At 47.6% G+C, this 18591-nt stretch overlaps 2 long non-coding RNA genes and 1 other non-coding gene across 4 annotated transcripts in view; 1 reads left to right on the forward strand and 2 right to left on the reverse strand.

Annotated features, from left to right (window-relative positions):
* Nucleotides 1-15877, reverse strand: part of LOC139805471 (uncharacterized) — a 31941-nt gene extending 16064 nt beyond the window's left edge. For both annotated transcript variants that reach the window (XR_011729826.1, XR_011729825.1), the window contains exon 1: nucleotides 15279-15877. This is a non-coding gene — a long non-coding RNA (uncharacterized lncRNA). The remainder of the gene's footprint in view (nucleotides 1-15278) is intronic.
* Nucleotides 10787-10858, reverse strand: TRNAT-CGU (transfer RNA threonine (anticodon CGU)). The gene has a single exon. It is a non-coding gene; the product is annotated as a tRNA-Thr (tRNA).
* Nucleotides 12401-17698, forward strand: LOC139805472 (uncharacterized). The gene is made up of 2 exons (XR_011729827.1): nucleotides 12401-12440; nucleotides 15208-17698. It is a non-coding gene; the product is annotated as an uncharacterized lncRNA (long non-coding RNA).
* The last annotated feature ends 893 nt before the right edge of the window (nucleotides 17699-18591 follow it).

Consider the following 18591-nt stretch of genomic DNA (forward strand, 5'->3'; position numbering starts at 1 on the left):
CCGCGGTGGGGCGAGGCGGCCGCCCCGCGTCCCGGAGCCGCGGACACCCCGGAGCCAGCCCTGCACCTCGGGCCCGCAGCGCATCGTGACTCGGCACCGCCGATTCCGCTCCGGCTGCAACTTCGTATACGGGGAGGGAGGAAGCGAGAACACCCCGTGCGGTGCAAATAGCAAAAGAAGCCCGAGCCCCTCCGTTACCTGCCCTGAGTGAGGAGGGGACACGGGAAAGGGGCTCGGGGGAACCCTGCGGCCGCTTCACTCCCCAGACCCGCAGGTCCCCGGGATCACGCACAGCAAGGACTCGGACTGAACTACAATCAAGTGGGAAGAAGCAGCGGGCGGGCGGCCGCAGTCTCCCTCTCCTGCCTCCCGCAGCCGCGTTGCTCGCAGACGGTATTTAAGTTGGTATTGATCACGTTGGGATTTTTTCCGCCCTTCTTCTTTGCCCTTGCAAAAAGGTAAAATTAAAAAAAAAAAAAAAAAAATTAAAAAATCGCTGCCACAAGGGACAACATTTCTCTCGGGTTTTCAAATGCTGCGTTTGCCCCAGCGAGCTTAAGAAGTGCCGACCCAACAAGCAGCAAGGAAGAGTAGGAGAAAGAGAAAAACAAAACCCAAAACACCCAAAAGCAGCAATTAAAAAAAAAAAAAAAAAGCAAAGAAACAAACAACCAAAACCAGGCAAAAACCAACACCCAAAAAACCATCAAACCAGACCGAGTCGAGCTGCTCCGTGCAACATTAAGGCGCAATCCCGATGCGACGGAGTTTGTGTCCGGCGGCAGACGCACATCCCTCGAAAGTTTGCTCCACGTGTTGCGGCCACGTCCCGAGAGGGTCGGGGCAGCCCGGCACACCGGGGCGGTGCGGGCCCGCTCCGCCGCTCCCGCGCCGTTTAAGGAAGCGGCCAGTCCCCACCCCTGCGCCGGGCAGCTCCCGCTGCAGCCCAGCTCGGCAGATTTGGAGGCTCTCCCAGGCTGCCCTCTCCACCCCCGGCCCTTCCCGACTCTCCGCTGGCCCACCCGGCCCCGCACAGGGCAGGAACCGGGCGCCGCGGCTCCCGCTCCCCGCCGCCCTCCCGCCGCTGCTCAGCGGTCACCGCGCCCGCCCCGCGCCCCTCCCGCCGGGGCAGCCCCGCCGCGCACCGAGGGCGGAGCGCGCCCCCTGGCGGCCGTCTGCGGCTGGAGCGGGGCGGGGGCTGCGCGGGCACCGGGCAGAGGAGCGGGGCCGGGACAACCGGGCCGGGCCGGGCAGAGCGGGATCGGCCGAGCAGCACAAACCGACGAAGCGGCGGCTGCTGCTGGGCTGCGCTGCGGAGCTGCCGCTTCTGCCTCCCTTACCCCGCGCTGGTGCAAACGCCGGGAAACCTTCGGCCGCGCTGCCAGCCCCGGGGATCGCCCGGCGGTGGCACCCCCTCTGCGCGACTGCTGGGTACCGGATCTGCTCACAGCCACCACCTCCCCTGACACGTCCCTGTACATCTGCCTATACATGTCCCTGAATGTCCAGCCTTCTCCCGCACGTCTCCAGGCAGCCTCGCAGACACTTTGTCGCCGCGATGCCGAGGACGCGCTCTCCCTCCTGTGTGCCCCGCGTCTTTTCAGTCACATCTCCAGGGGGCCGGGTGAGCCTACCTGTGTGACCAGGGAAAGGTGTGCACAGAGTACAGCTCTACACTGCATACACTGTGCTATTAAGGTTTTCTAAAGACCCCACTCATTTACACACAGTTAAAAAGAAAGAAAGAAAAAAAATAATTTTAAGAAAATACTACAAGGTCCTGAGCAATGCGAGGTCAAGTCTTCTGACAGCTGAAATGTCATGAAAAAGAGAATTTTCTTCCTGCTTTTTCACTTAAATTATCCTTCTGCACGTGCTCACCTGCCTCATGTTTTTCAGCTTTCTGGACTACCTGGAACGAAACTTTTACATGCCTTAGATACCAGTATGTGTGGGCCCTGCCCACTGGTTGTAGAGGGTTGGACAGTTACTGCACCTCCCTTTAACCTCTGATATATGCTCTATAGCACAGATTCCCTCCACATAAAACTGTGGAAAAGGGGACAAAACACACACACATACCACAGCGAGTTTCAGTTCTTTGCAAAACCACATCCCTGGGCAGCTTTCCCCAGCGTGACAGCAAGGTAGTGACTGGTCATGTTGGAACCACCAGAAATATAGGGGATGGCTTGCAAAGTTTTGTCCTACAAAGAGAGAGGGGACCACTCACTGCTCCTGCAAGATGTCAGCAATCCAGGTGATGTTCAGTGAATATCACAGCAGGAACATGGCTCCACTGAATTAAGTAGCAGGCCCACAAGAGATAACACACTAGAATGAGTTGTGTGATGGGATATCTTCTGTACCTGGTAGAAAAACCTCATCTAAGCAAGAAGCTCCAAAGTGGGCTTCAAGAGCAAAAGCTAACAAAAATCAAAGCCAGCATTCAGATGACTCCTCTTTTAAACCTTTGGATTCAGCAGGACACAGATACACATCCCTGCTGTCTACACTGGGTTTTTTCCTGTGTCTCTACAGAAGACACATGAGACAGCCACATGCACACAGGATGTGCTAAGAAGCCCTTGTGTACTCAGGCCTTTAAGGCAGCAGCATTATTATGGATGTGGCAAGTGACTTCTGTGGGGACAGAAAGTGACAGAGAAAACTTGAACTGATCTGTAATGCAGCTGCTCTGAATCAACACTGCAATGTCATCCTCTACACAGAAAAATGTGTTCCTTGGCTAGAAGCCTGATGAGTTATTGGAGCTAAGGAACATGTTGTTTAAAACTGATAGTAGAATGAAAATTGAATCATAGACCATGGGCAAAAAGGTTTGAAGGAGGGAAGAAGTTGGATGAGCATTTAGGAAATACTGTCAAAAGGTACAGCCATGAAGACTTCCGTGACTATCTGGAGTGGTGACACCTAGGAACTAATTCTGTAGTGACAATGCCCAGTGAGTACTGGTAAAAATTAAGACTTAAAAAAAAATGTGTAAAAGACACTAACCTTTGTCTGATGAAGGACATAGATGCTATAGAAAGCACTTGGATTGAATGATAAAAGGCCTCAACTGCCTCTAGAAATTAAGAAACTGTTAGTCTTACAGGGACTACAAGCTATAAACATCCATTTCTTATTCTCATTCTCTCTCTTGGGTGGGAGAGTGGACTGCGTGTTGCTGATTGGGAAACACTTTTGGTCTGGTTGAATGCCTGCATTAATCTCAGTTTTTCTTTCTCGATCCTGCCTGTACTTATGCAATACCTTTCTCTGGAAGCAGATCCATTGATTTGTTAACTTTCCAGTGTGAGGTACTAAGCACCATGTAAGCAAGCATGGCTTGTAGCCAACAGCTTGGTATTTCAGCATCAGCCCTTGCTGACAAAGACACTGCATTGTCAGAGAAGTTAAACATGAATGCAATGTAGTGAGACAAATAACTGAAACTCCAGTGATGGCACAGGATGAAATTCACTGGTCTTCACCTGGAAATATGAATCTATGCCAGAGGCCCAGAGTCAGGTTTTATTTTTTAAAAAATATTTTTGCCAGAACAATAATAGCAAATTTATGATGAAAAATTCTGAAATGTGCAAATACTATTTACTGCAGCATCTGGTCTGACCCCATGTACCTCTACAGGAATACCTAGCAGCCAAGCCCATTAAGGATTTATAGAAACTGCAGTTCTTTTGAGATCTTTACTGTGACCTCGTTGTTCAGCTCTGAGCACCCACATGACGCCAGTGAGCCTCTGGTCACCACCCTGACAAGGTCTGGTTCTTTGCTCACTGACCAAGGCTCTGCTTGTCCCAAGAACTTCTGGCAAACTGTCAATACAAGATGAATGCCCCACCATAAATGGGACCTTCATATTTAAAGCATATGTTCTTGTGTGTATATGGGAGAGAGCAGAAAATCACAGGCCTAACAAGCTATGATTAAGCTCAGAAATAATAGTTTCCTGTTCAAGCACAGAGCTATGTCTCCTCTTAGTACAACTACCTCATCTCCAATTGTGTCTATTAAAGACAATTACTGGGGGAGACAGATATGTGTAACCAGATGTGGAAACAACAGTCATGTTATGCACAGTACCATATGCAGTTTAAATTCTTGGGGGCTGAACAAGTTACATATAAAAAAGCGTGTGTGTTTGTGCACAGAGGAGCAGCTGTCAATGGGGAAATCCCCTTAGCCCACTTTAATCCTACTTTCCACAATCCCCGGGGATTAAACAAATGCACTAACATTATTTACTGTAATGGTCCCTCCCAGGGGGGCTTCAGTCCATGAAATCCACTCCAGCATTTGCAAGTACCAGTTGTGAAATAGGCTGTGCACATTCTATATTTGGTAGCTCGCAAGTACTTGTTCAGTTGGGCCAGGAGTGATGAAAGGACAGGAGTCAGGAATTCGGCTCTAGCTGAGGCTCACAGGCAGTGGGCTTGGAGTCAGAGCTCATTTCTCACTGCTGAGGTCTTATACGGGCACCAAGGCACAGCTGAGAGGGGACAATGACCTCAGGACTAGACAAGATGCTTTCCTAAAATTAAAGATGCTGCCACAGTATTATTCCTCCCACCTACAAGCTGCAAATATGAAACGAGGCTTTAAACCCAGCTACACCAGGAAAGCCTTATGTGTCTTCTGGTCTCCTATTCCTGTGATGACAAAAGTGTTTGAACTTGGGTACAATCCCTGTGAAATCAGTGATAAGGATTCCATCAATTTAGATGCACAATCTCCACAGCCCAAGTAAGGTTGTGACAATGCAAACTGCATGATGCCACCAAACTCATGGCCACCTGGGTTCAATTGATGGTCACAACACCCAGCAATAACATTAAAAGTTTCAGACTGTGGCTCCCAAGAACCTTCTGACAATGCTGGCCAATTGCTCAATCTCTTCCTTGAGTTTCCAGTCTATTACAGCTTCTTGAAAGACAGTAAATACCAAATTCTATATTAGGCTGTCCTTGCCTTATATTCACACACAGTTTAAATTCTTCAACTTAGATGAGTGCACCAGCTCAGCACTGAGTTACTGCTGCCACAAATGAGGGGGCAAACCTCAGCGAGCAGCACCCTGAGAAGCCACTGCTGTTAGTACAGCCACAGCTTTGGCCCTGGGTCTTACAGGCAGCAGCAAACAGTACAAACTTTAAAGGCAAAGGAGCTTCACAGAATCACAGAATGGTTGTGGTTGAAAAGGACCTCTGGAGGTCCTCTGATCCATCCCATCCTGCTTGAGCAGGGTCACCTAAGGAAGTCTGCCCAGGACTGTGCAGACAGCTTTTGAATCTCAAAAAAAATATTGACACCACAACATCCCTGGACAACCTGTTCTAGCACTCAATCACCCTCACAGTAAAAGTGTTTCCTGATGTTCAGACAGAACCTCCTGTGTTCCAGTTTGTGCCCATTGCCTCTCGTCCTGTCTGCTGTTGATACTTTTTGCACTGCTGACATGATTTCTCAGACTAAAGCCTGGCTTTGTCACCATAATCATCAGGCCAGCGATTATGTTGTGCTGAACGCAAAGGAAATTATTCTCCATAATTTGAGATTCATATGAGTATTCAGAAGTTCAGAAGCTATATTAATCCAGCATCTGACTCTGGTCCCATGACACTGCACTTACAAACATATCATTTCATCGGCTCTATTATAAATTTTTTTCCAGTTTACACCAAGGTCATAATAAAAGCTGTACTCATGTTACTGCCCTTCATTCAGAAAAAGCTTGCCCACTGCAGTTAACTTCACTCAGTGGGAAATGCAAGAGAGTCAGGACAACTCCCATGCATAAACCTTCCATGTCTGGCCCTGAGCCTCTGTTGGTTTTGAGGAGTTTACAGTCAGAAACATGAGAGAGAAACAGGGAGAGGAGCAGAGCTGCTATGACCAGCAGGACCCGTGTTGCTGAGGTTAGAGATACCATGGAAATGAGACTAGAAATCCCCTGCCCACTCCCCATGCTCCTTTTTCCCTGTATAATTGAAGTTTGTTTCAGACACGCTGCCTGGAGTATCAGCTGACATCTTTGGGGCTTCACAGAAACAGTCACTGCCATTCAGCACCACTTTTTCAATTTAAATTCTGTTCTCATGGTTTCCCTTGGGAAGCCAAGGCACTGAGCACTGCTCTGCATTACCCCAGCACAGCAGTAAGGACTCCCTCTCCCTCTCCTGGGTGCCTGCAAGCTCATTCACAAATGATGTTACACCTTGCTCTCAGAGGAGCAGCATCAGCACTCTGTGCTGACTCCTTCATTCAGCCTGGGCTGGGAGGCACACCTGAACCTTTTTATTTGTACCTAATGATACATGAGAGAAGCATCCTCAGGACTGGACAGCTGTAAGTTGCCACTCTTGTAGCACAGCAAAAATTCAACAAGGGTCCTCATGGAGGAACCTCACAACTGCTCCCATCCTCACATTTCTAAAGAAGAAATGTCCTTTGAACACAGAATGAGACTCACTTTGTCTTCCCGACAGTTGCCATAAACAGAGCTTTCAAGGGGGAAGGGGAAATTTCATATTTCCTACTTGTTATTTTTAAAATTATTGACTACTGCAGCAGTCAATGGATTACCATTTGCAACCACATACCTGCTCCTCCAACAAAACAAATCGAGTAATTTCTGCTTCTGCTTGAGCCTTCGGCATGCAGACAAAAACATTTTTTATTCATCAGTGGTAAAAGGCTACAGCCATTTGACTTTAAACACAGACATGCTTCTGGGCTCTCTTCCAGGAAGTCTGTGTCACCCAGGCTCTAGATCGATATGTTTGTCTGCAAAGTCACCCTTTTGATCTGTAATTTTTCATTTTGACACAAGAAATGCCTTTTGGTCAAACTTCAGCAGTCCATTAAATTCCAAGCATAATGGAAATGGGAATCACATTGCTGTAGCCATGTGAAGATTTCCACAGGTTGGGGGTTATTTACTCACAGGTTAATTTACTCAGCCATATATTTGGAATTCAGACAACATTGCAAATACTGTTCCCCTGCCTCATCTCAGATCATTGCCATCCTCCCAGTTGGTTGTTGGTGGTCTCACCAGCAGTCACAGCTTTGTGCAATACTTTTTACATTTAGCTGTCTCATCTGCAGGAAACCTTATTGCAGTTGCACACTGCAGATGCTGAGCATGCTCCCAGCTTGGCCCTGCCACTGGCCATGGACAAACACAGGACCCAGCTGCCAGGACACCAGAGAGCAAGGGCTCTCCCCAGCACACAGCCTGGCTGGACTGGGCAGCCTGTTCACCCCTGGCACACCATCTTCCATTTGCACAACTCAGCACGTGTTTCCTTTCAAAGTCCAAAGTTTCAGAGCTTGGGTTGTTGGATTTTGTGGTTTTTGTTTTGTTTTTTTTTAAAAAAAAAAAAAAGGAAACAAAACAAACAAACCATCTGTGTCAGTGGTCCCATGGAGGGATACCCAAAAAGCAAGAGCTGGATGACAAGCCAACATTGTATTAACAGAGCAAGTGGGTCTGAACAGCCTTTGGGACAAGCCCCCTGCCTGGCTCCACACAGTATGGTCTGGGGAGTGACCTCACTACTATTTCTGACCCAGAGACACAGCTCCTCCTGAGCTGCTAACACACTGCTTTTCAGCTGCTGAAGCTTTACCCTAGGGAGGACATGACAGACACTCAGGAGAGCTGCAAAGCACTGAAAATGTTATAATCTGAACAAAGGACATTATGCTTTTAGTCCCCATTCACACCTTACCTTTCAAAAGCAAACATTTTCTGTCAGCCTCTCAAAAATACACGTAATATACAATTCAGAAACACCGCTGTTATAATGGATTCATTTTTACACTTATTTTAAAGGGGTCATGAAGATGTCTGGATTCTGAATAATTGGTCTGTCAAACCAGAAAGGTCAGAAAATTCTGTATCTAAATATGGTCAAGATTTTGAGAATAACATATCTTGTAAGTACATTAACTGTAATGTATTTTTATTAGGCATATAAAATTGGGCTTTTTATTAGGCCCTTATTTAAGGGCCTCATTTTAATCCTCATTTAATAACTCCTCATTTAATAGAGGTGTTATATTCAGAGGGAGGCTGGTCAGTATTTTCTGGAATAAAAATCAAAGATTTTAAAGCAACTCAAGTGGGGCACCTAAAATTTTTATGCCTTTGATCAGGATTTGTGTCCAAAACAAACAACCCTCCCTCATCCACAAAAAACATCTTCAGCAGAGCTATGATCAGATCATAAGCATCTTGATTAAAGTTCATTGGCACTTCAAGACTTAAGCTATTAAATTAAAGCCAAAATCAAATTTATTGCCTGAGTACAAAGAGGGGCCCATGAATTTGGGAGTTACAGAAAACATCATCTGCCTCAAGAAAACCCTGCCATGCCAGGAGTTCCCACAAAAAGTGAAGGGGCAGAGACACCAGAGGGGAGGGAGGAGAACAAAAAGCCCCAGTGGTGCCCACATGGGTGAGTCAGGAGGAGAGGGAGCAGCAGAACCAACTCTGTTTAGATGCGTTGAAGATTTGTGCATGGATTTTAGTTTTAGGCTGGACTTTGATAACACACAGGGTCATCTGACACAGTCTTGTTAGCCTGAGCAGATCTTCTGATCACGTGGGGTCTGTTGCTGATTTTCAGCTTTGTTAGCAAATGGTGCAGTGCTCCTGTCCCAAGTAGGGCAGCACAGCACACACACCAGGTGACAGAGACACACGGGGACAGACTTTCACAGCCTGAGCTTCTGCTGCAAGAAGTCTCTCAGTGATCTGAAGCAATCTGCAGCCTCCACTCTTGCCTGAGCCAAGGCTGTGAGGAGTTTGACTCAGCACAACATCTTGCCCTGGTGTAAACTTTGTGTGTGAGCCCAGAGGCACAGCTCCATTCCTTCCAGTAAGCCAACCAGAAATACTCAGAGGTGACAAACTGCTCCAAAAGCTTTACCAGTTGAAACACAGTATTTATAGCAAGGCCTCCACCCATTCTTTGCTGTACAGAAGCACCTCCTCATTTTCCTCTGGACTTACTTGACTACTAGAACCAACACATCGTTTTTCAGTCATACTTTGAGGGCGAGCAGGGGCCTGTAAGACACAACAGGACTATGGTGTGCTGCTTAAAAACAGCTCTAAAAAGATGGTCTTGAAGACTGGAGGAAAATACCTGTGCTCTGGGATCAGCATGACTTGAAGTCAACAACATGAGCAAGGCAGTACACAGAGAACTGGACGTTACTGAACAGAAGGATTTGGGCCGTGTTCCAAGAGTGAAGATGCACAACAGCAATCTTGGTACAGAGCTTCTGTGTGGGCTCAAGGAGCTGGGCAAAGGGCCTGCAAAGAAACTTCCTCACAAGGCACCCAGGAGTTAGAAGTGAATATTCCAGTTCTGCAGAGACTGAAGTTAAGCAACCGGTAAGCTGCCTGGATGTGTTGTTGCCACAGAGAAGAGCAATGCCAGAGCTTCCTTGAAATACCTGGCTCTGAGTCCTGGGTTTGTGGCACACATTTGGGCAAGACTCAGCTTCTTTCAGGGGGGACCTCAGTTTCACGATTGGCTTCAACCAGAAACAAACCCACAGAATTCTAAACTTCTCTGCAAAAGCTGCAAGATGGCTGCAAGATCATTAGAAACAGCTTGGTTTGACATTCTGATGTGAAATACTGCAGAATGAACAAAACCCAAGCCAAAACAGTAAAAATGGGCTGTTTCAAAGCCGGAACTTTCATCTTTGAAAGCCTGTAACAAAGCTGTCAGGATTTTGACAGCACTGCATTTTTCAAGTAAAATGGTGTCTACATTTTTCTGAAAAACTTCTAAACTGCATTTCCTGTTTTTATATTAAAAAAAAAAACAACAAAAACACAATGGTTTTTTTGTAGCTTGTTAATAACACACTCTACAAACCTCCCCAAACACTGCACACACATTCACTTCCAGTACTTATGGGAAAGACAAACAGCCTCCTACCAGGCTAAGTATTGCCCATTAAACAGCAAAATCCAGCATTTTCTAAGCATCAAAGGAAGCAGCTAGTTTTTTGGAAGGGGATCCTCAGCTCTTACCAGACATTACTATTGTGATTTTGCAATGAAATGACTCTGTTATTTACATATTTTAAGCTGTCTGAAAGCAGTGATAATCAAAGTTATGTTATACACAGCCAGCAGAAATGCCCTTGCACATGTGTAAAGCTTTGCACAGCTTTACGTATTCAGAATGAATCAATCAAGCTAATTTCTGGTGTAAACGGTACAACTGCACTAAGCTTTTCATAGTTTATTTTCATAATTTATTTCAGGAAGAAGCCTCCTTCTACCACTTAAGGGCTCTGTGAGAATGACATCAAATCCAGCATCTATAGAGAACGTAAAAGCAAGAGGGGTGCATTACTTCCAAGTTCATAAAAAATACAGAGAAATCCCTCTTCCAGCAGCGGCTTCTGGTCCCTTGGCAAAACAGTGATGTGCAGCAGAGAACATCCACATCAGGGAAGGGGGGTTCCCGAGGGGGCCTCGGCACTCTGCCCCCCGCAGTCCTGGTGCTAGATCCTGCCCGGCCCCGGGCTCTGCCCCCTGATCTGTGATAGGTGCCCTGGGCGACCGCGGCCACCACCCACGGCGGCCGGTGGCCCTCTCGCAGGGTCGGCGGCTTCCCCGCCGCTCTGGGCTACCACACCGGCGGCGGACAGCAAAAAGGGGCCGCAAACGAGGCGGCGTCCGCGGCCTCCCCGCAGCGGGGCTGCCGGCGCACCGCGCTGCCTCGGCAGGCACGGACGGGGTTCGAACCCGCGATCTTCGGTTTACGAGACCGACGCCTTACCACTTGGCCACCGCGCCTGACGGGCTAGCTGCACCCCCGCGCCGCCAGTGGAAGGCAGCGAGGGGCCGGGCCGGGCCCCCGTCCCGGGAAGCCGCCGCCGGACTGACGGGGCGGACCTCGCCGAGACCCCCCCCGAGGAGGGGGAAGGCCACGGTACGGCCCCCGCCCACCGGTGGGGTTGGCGGAGGTTCCTGCAGGCACGTGCGGACGCGGGGCGGAGCACCGGGAACCGCCCCGGGCGGAGGGCGGGAGCACCGGCGGGCCCAGCGCGTCCCCTGCGGTTGCCGGGGGTGGGTGTGGGGGCCTTTTGCCTCCCGCAGGCCTCGGCTGTGCCCCTGCAGCCGGATTCCCCAGCACCCCTCTCCTGCCGCTGCACCCCAGGGGCTGCCCTGCCCCTCAGGTCTCGCCGGTACCGGCAGCCAGGGCAGCGCTTTCCTTAAAAAAAACAAAGCAAAACAAACAAAACCACCCCAAAACCAAATCAAATCAACATGAAATTACTGGTGAACATTTGTTTTTCCTTCCTCCTGCTGCTTCTCCTGACAGAGTAAAGCTGTGCGTCACTACAGAAACAAGGAGTTGCCCAAGGAAACAAACAGTAGCTTTTTTTTGTGTGTGTGTGTGTGTGTGTGTATATATATATACGTAAAACTTAAAAGTCTCCTGCTAAGCTTACACATGCAGCCCTGTTGCTCTCCAGTGTTCGGCACCTGCTAACAGCCCCGTCTCACAGTTTTGGGGGGAGGGAGGCTTTGCCCCAAGGCAGGAGCAGTAGGAGCAAGCCCTGCAGCAGGAGGTGGGGTGCTCCGGGACAAGGGGACCTGGCTGGGCTGTCTCGGCACAGCTCCTGCCTCCCAGTACTCTGTGTGCCAAGCAACAGCCTTTCTTCCCTTTCCCTTGGGACAATATCAAGCAATCTAACATGGGTTTGTGTCAGGAAATGTTTCCTGATATTCAAACTGAATTCTCACATTTTACTTCAATCCCATTATCTTCTGTTTACTTTGTAAAATCATAATAGCATAAATCATAAATACAATACTACATTATTAATATTTCCTCCTTTGGGTTTCCAGCTACCAAATATTTAGTCTTATGGCTAATGCTTGGTTAAAACCCAAGAAATGAATCAGGTCTCATTTTTATCACCACTAGAGCTGTAGGGCAGGAGGGAAGCATTTGAAGGATGTGGTTTTGAACCACTGTTTAGCTTTGCGTTGAAATTTTCTTCATTCTGGGTTCTAGTTTTCAACCACTGCTGGACAGCAGAAAGTAATCTGATTTTTTTGGTTTACATACTTCTCCCCCGAAACAGAAACCAAACCAGCCAAACAAAAAGAACATAAAATATCCAGACACAGGTACAATCTACTACCACTCTGATATAACATAATCCCTCTTTTTACTTTATACCTGTGATTTTGTAACCAGGCACCACTGCCTGTTAATCAGAACCAAGTTACACAACCTTTATTGCAAGAGTGCATGCTGCATCTGCAATGTGCTCCTCACACAAATAAATAAACCAAACACGTGAAGTCTGAGCAGCTCATTCCAAAGTGGAACAGCTGCTTTCCTGAGGGCCAGCCCCATTTTCAGGTATTAATACAAATATTGTGCCAAATGTTTCCAGGCAGGTCTCTGATGCTAAGGCTTACTTTTTTTTTTTTTTTTATGTTACTGTCGCTTAGGAAGCCAGCACCCCAGAGATACCCAGAGTAATTTGGTTGAAAACAGACGGAGGGCAGGAGCTGTGGGGGTTGGAGAAGTCGCGGCTGTTTTTCAGCCACGTCCTGCACCCCCGCGGCCCTGGACTTTGCGTTTCAGGCGGCCGGTGTTGAACCACGTCCCATCACTTCGCACATGGCAGCCCTGGCAGCTCTCCTCCTCCTCCCGCCCTGGCTCCGGCAGCCGCAATACGCAGAGCCCGGCCGTCCTCTGCTGGGGGAAAGCTCCGCTGCACCCACCGCCCGGCCCCGCTGCTCCTCCCGGGGAGCTGAGGGGCTCAGGGGCTGCATCTTTAACCCAGGCTTTCCCACAGACGAAAGCAAACTCCTCTGCTGCTGCTTTGCGTCAGGGCAGGCCCCCCAAATCATTGCTGTGCGTTGCCAGAGCTCGGCTCCTGCGGCCACGCTTGGGGCAGAGGCTGAAGGAGAGGCTCGAGGTGAGGGAGGATTCCTGAAGGGCTGAGAGCAACCCTGCCCGGTGACCGTTCAGATTTTAAGAGCCTGAGCACCTTAAGAGAAACTACACAGTGGCCAAGAGAGACAGTGTTTCATAAAACACAACCCACAATTTGCTTGTTACGGTACAACGGGGGAAAATGCAAGCACAACCTTTGAGTGGCTGAGCACCTCATCTGGTGCCACAGCCCAGTTATCCACTTCTCTGTCTTCCCAGAAACAGCCCGTGCTGTGAGTTGTGAGCCTTATGTTACACACTATCATACCAAAATATTGACCACCTTGTCTGTTAGCAAGCTAAGGCACAAAGCTCTCAGTGTGAAGGAATAAGCATTTAAGCACTATGCCACAAGACATGCTGACAAATTATCAATGCAAAGTTCTGTCAAAATCACCATTAACCCAAATAGTTGTACCTCTGGAACAATCTTCCTTTTTTGCATCCAAAAGGCAGCTCCAAGGCTCCAAGGACAAAACTCACCCTGAATTATGCAGCCAAAGAGAGTCCCTGCTGCTTTACATGGGTCAAAAGACATTGAGTGTGGAGCTACACATCTCAGACCCCTGCCTACCATCAGAGATCTAGGAAAACATAACACAGGCCATCAAGAGCAGCAAACAGAGCAAGGGGAAGCATCAAAGTCATGGCTTTGAGAGTGCTATGCTGAAAAAAATGTGTCTGCCAAGACAACATCAGGAGTTCAGAGCTTGTTGCCAGACTACAGAAGCTGGCCCAGGTACACAGTGTTCACGTTAGATATATTTCCTCTTTGTAACAGCTCTCCTTGCCACTGCCCAAGTAGTCAGGAGTCAGAACGCCTGCAATCTACTTCCTACTGCCTCATTTAACCTCTGTCTGCCTTCAAATCCCCTTTCCTTCTCTCCTCTTCCCTCCAAAAGTTAAAAGAAAAATAACTACTTATGAGCTTTTAATTCCTGGTAGCAAAATGACCCAAGGGTGTCAGCTCTCACCAGCATGGTAAGAACAGCATGATTTGTTAGAAACAATTACATTGAGATACATCGTGTTGATGTACTACCATGCCAAGAGTCACAGTTGATGTACTTTCCCAGCGTGCATTTCTTGCATGCTGGTGAGTGATTTTCCTGAAAGTAGGTCAGTAGTACAGCAGGTTAGCCTGAATTGCTGAGGTATGGGACCAAAACAGCTCTGTGTCTCTCAGGTGAAGTGGTTTAGCATGCACAGTGGGGAGTTTTCTTTGAGCCTGCTGTTACAAATCTGAATATCCAGCATCTGATTGCCATGAGGAACCTGGGAATGGGGAAGCCTGAGAAGATAACATGCTGGTAGGTTACTCCATGGATTATTCATACAGTGTCTTTGCTCTGATTCTCCAAATGTGTCAACCTGCTGGGGACAAAGCTGCCCAGCAACCACATGGGACGATAAGTAAAGTTTTATACCAGGTTTAGAAACTATTGGTGGGCAAATCAAAGTAGTTTGCACACTACGATCACTCAAAGAACCTTAAAAGGCTTTTTAAAGGAAAATATCCTGCAGAGTGTGAAATGATCAGGTGAAATTTTTTCAAGTCCCCTTTCCCCTCTCCCTTGCTTCCAGCCCAGCGGGAGGCAGGAAAAACTCCATGTTAGACTCCACATTTTAAATAATTCACCACAGGCCTGTTTCTGCTTTACACTCTTCACCATTACTCACATTTTTTACGCCTGATGAAGAAGCAGGTGGGAACAATACCTTTTCAGAAGACAAACTTTAAACCTACTGAAATCCCCTGTGGAAGCACAGCTAGGAGCCACCTGCAGCCACATCACCATGGGCTTTGCTTGGGTTTCCAGTGCAAGTGATGGATTCTCTCTGCTTTGCTGCCCGGCACGTAGGACGGGGCAGTGAGCTGCTCAGGGCTGCTGGAAGAGCTTCTTCATCCCCCAAGCCTCCCCAGCACACCACAGAGAAGCCCCATTTTTCCCAATGAAAAGCCTCTGCAAGCTGCCTGTGGCTGCCCCTCTATCAGCAGCGTTTTCCCAGACTAATGTGTCCCTCTTTCCAGTAGCGGCACCCGCAGACAGCAGCCCCAGTGCCGGCTGTCCCTGAGGTGACTGCGGCCATGAGGCCCTCCCCTCACTCCACACGGACTCTTGCAAAAAGCAGCCTTAAATCTAAACAATTCGTCGCTTACTGGGTTATTTTTTCACTCCAGCAGTTAAAACAAAGACCAGAGAAGAGGCCAGCAATTTTGTCAGCTCAAACAGAAGATTTAAAAAAAAAATTTACCTCAGAGCGTTGGTCGAGGGGACCCCGCAGGCACCGGCACCTCCTCCCCTTCCCGCCTCACGCGGAGCCCGTCGGCGACATGGCGCGTCCCGGCCTCAGCCTGCAGCAGTCCAAGGGTCTCCTTTTGTCCCCACTGTCTCCACACACGGCACTGGTGGCAGCTCCCAGCCTCCCGAGTTTTCCCATCTCTGCTCCCTCTGGGGCAAACTTGGCTGATCCCGCTCCCAGGAGGGCTCGTCCAAGCACACTCGGGAGCCACGGCTGCTCCCAGGACCCTGGCAGCGGGGTCGGGGCTTTCCCTCAGGCCTCTCCCCGGCAGAAGGCAGGGGGAGAGCCCTTGCCCCCTGAACCTCTGCACCCTGGGGTGCTCAGGGCTGTGGGGGTTGCAGGTGTGCTCTGCCCATCGCTGCACCTGCTCCTTATCCCCGCGGGTCAGCAAATCACGATATTGAAGTCAGGTTCCACAGCTGCAAATCCAGCAAACAGCTCCCAGCCGGAGTTCTCATCAACTGAGTGGGGAGCACCGCAGGTGGAGAGATTTAAGGGGTCGGCCCCGTGAAGTTTCAGCATTATGTATCCTACAAAGCTCCTGGAAATTTAACATCAGATAAGGCAGGCAGGGAGACAAACTCATTCCCTAGAGATATCTCTGTAATTCGGGCAAAGATAATGAGGAGCATCCAGGCAGGAGAGAGCAGAACTGTGCAACCCTTCTTTAATGAAGCACAGAAATAGAGGTGGCTGCACATGGCAAGCAGGGACACTGAATCACTCACCCATGACAGACAACTTTTTAGTCATGCAGGGAAAGCAAATAATTTATTTACATCTCTGATTGTACATTACAGCTACCTGAACAGACCCACATTAACAAGGACAGCTTTATTGTCCCTAGAAACAACTTGAAGAAAATACAGAGAAAATAGTGTAATGGCACATTGCAAGTTACTGACATCACTTCACTTGTGTCATAAATCACAGAATGAGATTTAAAATGGTCAAATGCCACTTTTGCTGGCTGTTTTGCTGGGTTTTTGTTTGGTTTGGTTTGAGTTTTTTTTCCGTATTTTTCAGTAACAGTGGAGTGGACTTTGCGTATTTTCATACCAAGCAGCCTTTGAAGTAAAAATTAAACCATCTCCTTGTTTCTAAGGCAGCTTTATAATCCATCAAGTAGGGACCAAATTCAAAAATTCTGTTCCATGAGAATGTAACATATTACTTTATAGATAAAAATGTCATGCTTTGAGCAATTTAGGAGATACTGATGATTTCTTCCTTGTGAAATTTATTATCACTATCATTACATTTGTTATCACTGCCACAATTTATTATCTGATTGTGTCCAGGGCCTGGTGGGTGTTGATAAACCACAAGGTGTGAGGCGAACAATTCAAGCATCTGACCAGATGAGGGGGTCAACACTCAAGAAATGAAAACACCAGCTCAAAAAGAGGTTGGTGGGAGGGAAGGGTACTTCTAGCACCAGGTCCCTGATTGCCAGTCTCAAAAACCCCAAGGGAAGGAGTTTATACAGAAGTTGCCAAAATGGGAAAAGCAAGATGTCCAGTTTCTCAAATCTGCCAGAGAAAGATCTCTAGTCATGCAGATCAGGCTCCATCCTTACTAAAAGCTGCCACAGAAGCCAGGGAGGAAACAAGTAATGCAAAGCACTTTACCATCTCTAAGAAGAAAGGTCTATGGATTGGTCATGCTATTTCTCTTTCCATTTCAACGGGCAAAGTAAACCACTCCCACAAAAATAATCCCAGAACTGAAGTTAACCTGAAACGGGCAACCTATTCAAATGATTTTGGTCTGATGTCTCTAATTCAAGTATAGAATGAAGCAAATTTGTTTTAGTGTGAATAAAACCTATATTTACCAAGTCATGATGGTAACAGTTAGATGTTTCATTATTTTCAATTAACTGAAACCAGCAAGTGGACAGAATTGGTCTCATAACTATACTAGAACAATAAATCTGGTGGGGGTGTGTGTGATATTGCCTTACAAAAGAGACCAGCCATCTGACACAACATTTCTAAAGACAAAGAACTGCTAATTATGTTAAATTTCATTTGCTATGTAATTTAGACCATGACCTAGTGCTTCTAAAAAACCTGTACAAAATGAGTATTTTTTACATCTCAGAGGCACATGAATACAAACAGATCTATTTTATATATACACATGTACATTACATGAAAACCAGAGATGAAGGTCAAATGAAAAAGTGTATATAAAAAGTGCCCAACACAGGAGATATAATGTGGAAACAGAATGTACCCTCACAACAGAGAAGTAAAAGGCACAAGTACTAAAATACGTAACCATGCAAAAAATACAAGTACTGTCTGTGCAACAAAGCAAATGACTCCCATAACTAATGTTACAGTAATTATCAAAATATCCCAGTATTTAAACATACTGTCAGTGCAACATTTAATGCCCTGTAGCATACTAAAGGGTTCACATGACATGAAATTCTTAGTTCCACTTCTGACTTCCTTTCTCCAAAGCCAGAATAATTTAGCTACAGGCAAGGTATTCCAATACAGGGCTGATGCTGCTGGGCAGTGTAAGATCACTCCTGCAGCTCTCTGGCAGCCCTCCTGCACCCCTTTACTGTCTGTGTTGAACGTGTGTCTGCCAGAACATTCACCTCTGTACCCTTCACTAGGGCACAAAGTGTTTCATGGGGCTTGCCAGGGTGAAAGTCACTGCTGAGAGGGGTGATGTAAAAGCTGGAAGCTCAGAGGTCACACCTGCACCACTACCAACACCTATGTAAATAAGAAACAGAGGTTTTCTAGGGGTAGGTGTCCAAATTATACCAAAGAAGTGCATGTTTGTTAATACATGTTTGCATCAGGTTTAAAGTCTAAGCAAAAAGTAATCTCTCCCTTAATTACATGCTTGAATAGGAACTATTTGCACAGTTAAACAAACCTTGAAGACTCAAACCAGTAAGCACAAAACCCAAAAGTTTCAGGAATGTAATGTAGCTGGCCCTGCAGTGTGACACAGATGCAGATGTCTGTCTCCATGGGCTGCTCTCATTATCCAGAGGGGATGCTTGCTAGGCTAAGGTTGTAGGGCTGTGCCTTGCAGAGTGTGCAAGTACAGCACACAAGTGGATAGCCACACAGAATCAAGGCAAAACAGCTGTGCCAGTGCTGCCTTACCTGAAGGACTGGGGGGTTTATTCACCCCAGAAGCTTGCACAACACAGGAAAAAGCTACATTTTATCATGTAGATGGGACATAGTTTGCTTTCAGGGCCACACAAAAGGTGTGGACAGGACTGGCT

This window comes from Heliangelus exortis, chromosome 20 (assembly GCF_036169615.1).
Source record: "Heliangelus exortis chromosome 20, bHelExo1.hap1, whole genome shotgun sequence".
Lineage (NCBI taxonomy): Eukaryota > Metazoa > Chordata > Aves > Apodiformes > Trochilidae > Heliangelus > Heliangelus exortis.